The following is a 5,024-nucleotide window of genomic DNA, read 5'->3' on the forward strand; positions in this document are numbered from 1 at the left end:
AGGGAGCCTGGGAACGGGAACATGTGTTTTGAATGTAACCTGGGGCCCGTTTCTCAAAAGTCCCGAAACTTTACGGGCCATTTTCGGGTGTCACAATTCCCTTTTTATCTCAAGAACGGAGATGATTTAAGTCGTCAAACTTCACAGGCAGTTTGCTTTTTGTTACCTTGAAGGCATGTTGAAAGATCGGCCTTCCAAAATAAGCGGTTGGCAGTTTCTCAAATGGCTTTTCGGGCCCGAAAAGTTTTCGGGACTTTCGAGAAACGGGCCCCAGGGGCCCGTTTCTCGAAAGTCCCGAAATTTTAACGGCCATTTTCGCAGTTGGCAGTTTCCACAAATGGCTTTTCGGGCCCGAAACGTTTTCGGAACTTTCGAGAAACGGGCCCCTGCTGTGAAACTGTCGGCGCTTTTCGTAGTAGTGGTATAACCCGCCCTGACTATGAGGGCCTTTGCGCTCATCTTTCTATGTTTAGAACTAACCCTTGAGCAGGAGACTCTCATTTACATCAATTAGGACAATTTGCATACTTTGTTTTTGCTAGCTATTTTGTCTTTATTTTACAATAACTTTATTCTGAAATCTTGGCCATTCTAAACAGTGCATGCGGTGGCGATCTAAAAATAGAAAGATACGCGCAAAGGTTGACTCATAGGGCTTACATGGGAGAGGCAAGCTCCTACTGATGGGCTCCTGTAGCAGGTAAAAAATACCATAATATTCTTTGTGTGCCCTCCAAACTTTTGCATAAGCTGAGCACTGTTTCCAATTTCTTTTGGGACTTAACAATGGTCCCAAGAAAAAATAAAAACAATGCTTATGCAAAAGTTTGGAGGCAAACAAAGAGTATTACGTTATTTTGTGGTAGTGGCCTAGACATGCATTCTGACCCTGCCTTCTCTCTTATGCGAAAACCAGAAAGTCAAACAAGATCTTGATTGGAGAGAAAGAATGTATGAATTGAAACAAACTGATCATGGAAAGTTGCAATTAGCCAGAATGCAAAATTTCATAGAAATACCCCATGAGCTGAAGATTTTATGACAATTTGAAAACTTGAAAATTCTCCTCTACCTTTTACTCTCCGATTAAATTTCCAATTTCCATTCCAAAGCGCCACAAAAAAGACAAATATTCTTATACTGTTTTTTAAAAATAAATACGCAAGGATGGAAATTTCAAACCTCAAGGGAGAGATGTTACGTCTGTTTCAAAAGTTAGGGTTAGAAAAATCCTCAAATTAAGTATAACTCGAGGTTTTTCCACAAACAAATCGGTAATATTTCTTTCCCCTGTTGCAACATAAAATCAGATGGCAGTATACTTAAAAGTGCGCATGTGTCCAAAAAATAAATTCTTATTTTTCTTTGGATTTCAAAACTATGTTAACTAAATACTTAGCGACCAAAGGTTTAAGCCTTGATTTCAAAAAGACATCTGTTATTAGAACTGGAAGTTTTCCTATTTAGTGGTCCGACATTCGTAAGCTGCTCGCGTCAGCTCATGATTAAAAAGGGTCACCACAAATAAACAAAATACCGCTAATTTCGCTCACCCAATTCCTATGTATATTGAACATAAATAGACATCTCCTATTCACGAAAACCACGAAAATACTACTACTACTACTACTACTACTACTACTACTACTACTACTACTACTACTACTACTACTCACGGCTACTACTGCTACTGTTCCCCTGCTGCGAGTACCATCACAAACGGATTTAAGTGACTATTAAACCGTTTGTGTGTAGTAGTAGTAGCAGTAGTAGCAGTAGTAGCAGTAGTAGCAGCAGTAGTAGCAGTAGTAGTGGTAGTGGTAGTGGTAGTGGTAGTGGTAGTGGTAGTGGTAGTGGTAGTGGTAGTGGTAGTGGTAGTGGTAGTGGTAGTGGTAGTAGTAGTAGTAGTAGTAGTAGTAGTAGTAGTAGTAGCAGTAGTAGTAGTAGTAGTGATGGCCTGTAGCTCCACTAGTGCGCGGGCTTGGGTGACGGATGCGTAAATGCTGACCTTGTAACCCCCTAGTTGTTCCTGATTTTGCAACTTTAAGAAAAACTGGCCTAGAGACTTTGTTGAATTTTAAATATTTTAGAGAGTATCTCTAACATTATCTGGTAACGCTGAATGGGAAAATCTCACCGTCTCGTTTCTTCAAAAAAAAAAACAACATTTGTTGATTTTAAGGCTCAAAGAAATGCCTAATATCGTTGCCATGGTAACGTCCTTTTGGAGGAAAATAAAATGTGAGAAATCTGCGATACGTACTTAATACCTTAGCCAAATTTCGTCTTGATATGATTACCCTGACTGTATCTAAGGACAGAATAACTATATTTATTTGTTTCAAAAAAGGAGAAACTATTTCAAGCCTCCTTAAGTTTAAGTCAAAGGCTCACTAGATTAAGAATGCATTGCGTAAGCATTGCGTACGTACGCTGCACAATTAATATGCAGCACGGGAGTTTTGGGCTTTCAGACTTATAAATGTTTTCACCTGACGTCACAGCAGCCACGTTGGTGCACAAAACAATAGAGAAAAAAGTCTTTTGGGAATTTGACTCTATGATAAGCCTAAATTTACTATTCTTTTGTTGACCAACATGGCCGTCTCATCACTTGATTGAAACCCATCTATAAACTCGAGTTTTGCATATATAATAAGCTGCATTCATTCGCTGAAAATTTTAAGCTAGTGAGCCTTTGACGTCACGTTTCCCTGGATCCAACGATCGGAGGTCCAATCGGTCAGTTTTGAACGTGATGCTATGAGGATCAGAATTACTCTTAGTTTAAGTTATGCAATTCCAGACTTTTCGAGAATTGCTTTACAATCTGTAATTTTCCAGAAATTTCTTTCATGTGACTCAGCCGTTTCCACAAATAGTATAATACACTATAAACAGCAACAGAACTTTCTAGATGCTTAGAGTAAAAGTATAAAAACAGGCTTGTAAGTAATGGAGAAAACTCTTTTGCCCGAGGACTTACCTTCGTGGCTGGCTGTGGTTGAACTTATGCTATGGATGCGATACTGTGAGGAAGCAACTGCGATAACTATGGTGAAGCTATAACCTTCGACCTTGCCATAAACAAAGAGAAGAAAGAGACAATGGCCGAAAAGGAACGAAGATAAAGAGTTCAGAGTTCATTATGAAGTCTTCCGTAAAAGTTTGTCCACACAGAAAATCCAGTGAGTGGAAAGAATCCACTGAATCAAGAAAGTCAAGAATTGTTGTGTCTAGTCGGTGGAACTTGCAGTTCGAAGTTAATCAAAATCGATACCTGGTCATACCTGAATGGCCATGAAAGACAGTAAGCCTGCTTTACGAACTGCTTAACTTATCTTTAACCTAAGTAAATGCAACAGTGTAAAACTAAATAAATTAAATAATAGTGAAAAGGGGTAACTGCTTGTTGCCAGACTTTTGTTGTTTGTTGCCTTATATCGTACTCGGGAGCTCTTTCTGGTTACTTCAGAACGTAACAGTGAGTAATGGCGGACCGTGAAATCCAAAACTCACACTAAGAGTAAACGGCCCTTTGAATAAAAATAAAGCTCAAAATTTTGCCAAACAGATGTTAAGCAAACACAGTTACAAAATCTGAAAAAAGGAAATATACATGGGCACTTTAAGCAGATCTTTAATTTCTGGAAAATTGATGATGAAAACCGGCTGAAAAATCGTGTAAATGAGATCCAGTGACGAACTGCTGCAAATGGTCTATGCTCCACCGACTGCCATTAGAGGAGGGTGGCTTGAGACAGAGACTGTCGAAATTAGGGCGGAAATTTGATATGCATGAGGGGAATGGGGAAATAATCCACTTTCGAAAATACCGTAATACTCTTTGTTTGTCCCTCCAAATTTTGCATAAGCATCGTTTTTGTTTTCTCTTGGGTCCATTGTAATTCCCAAAAGAAACTGGAAACAATGCCGTGGCAAAATCTGGAGGGACAAACAAAGAGTATTACGGTTCGAAAATGGCCTTTTGTGCAAAGTAAATTACAGATGAGAGTAAAGGTCGGCACACACGAGGGGACTAGTCCCTGCAACTAGTCCCCTGAAGAGTTTACCCGAAAGGAATGGTCGCAGGGACTAGTCCCCAGTAGTGTTAACACGCGGGAACCAATTGCACAGGAAAGTAGCAAACCTGGGGGAAACGACGCTTTCTTAAGAAACCAAATTTATTAAAATAGCAATGTAGGGTTCAGGATTCAGTGCTTGAATTGTTTGTGATTCAACTCGGATATAATAACCGGAAAAATAACGCTTTCTTACCGATCAGATACAGAAACAAAAAGGGGCGAAAATTCGATCAAGATTTCCAGTACTCATCCATCCTGAAACAGAGTTCGTAAGGAATTGTGGGAGCTTGTGATACCGATCTGTGATTGGTTTATTTTAATTTGGTCGCAGGGACTTGTCCCACGAACAGTTCACATGAAGCGTTTTGAGGAACAAGTCGTAGGGACTTGTCCCAAAAATTCAAACCAGTTTGAATTCGTGAGAGAAGTGGCAGGGACCAAATTTTAGTCTCTGCGACTAGATTTTGTGGCAAAAATGGCTAGTTCACAAGATGGGACTTGTCCCCGCGACTTGTTGCAGGGACCAGTTGCAGGGACTAGTTCCCTCGTGTGTGCCGACCTCAATGGAGAACTCGAGAAAACTCGTGCTAAAAAGCGGTGCTTTTTCTCGTGCTAATAGAGTGAGTACGTCCCGGGTAGTTGTGAAGCTTGTCCCTTTTCTTTTATTTTTACCTTGTTTGTTGTTTCTCAGCAATGGGTAGCTCCGTTTTGTCTTTAATTCCTTTGCATTTTTGTTTGGGAATATATCAGTGACCCCGCTATTACTCACCTATATGTTGTTTTTCTTGATTGAAATGTTTTGTTAGAAGCGCTTCCGTTGTTCAATGATGTTCTCGTTGAGTAAATGTTTCCCACCCATTTTCCACGTAGATATAAATAAGATTGCTCAAAAAGTGCGGTGAAAGAGTGGTGGATAGGACACAAAATTACAGCAAGATA

Source organism: Montipora capricornis, chromosome 9 (assembly GCF_036669925.1).
Source record: "Montipora capricornis isolate CH-2021 chromosome 9, ASM3666992v2, whole genome shotgun sequence".
In the NCBI taxonomy this organism is placed as follows: domain Eukaryota; kingdom Metazoa; phylum Cnidaria; class Anthozoa; order Scleractinia; family Acroporidae; genus Montipora; species Montipora capricornis.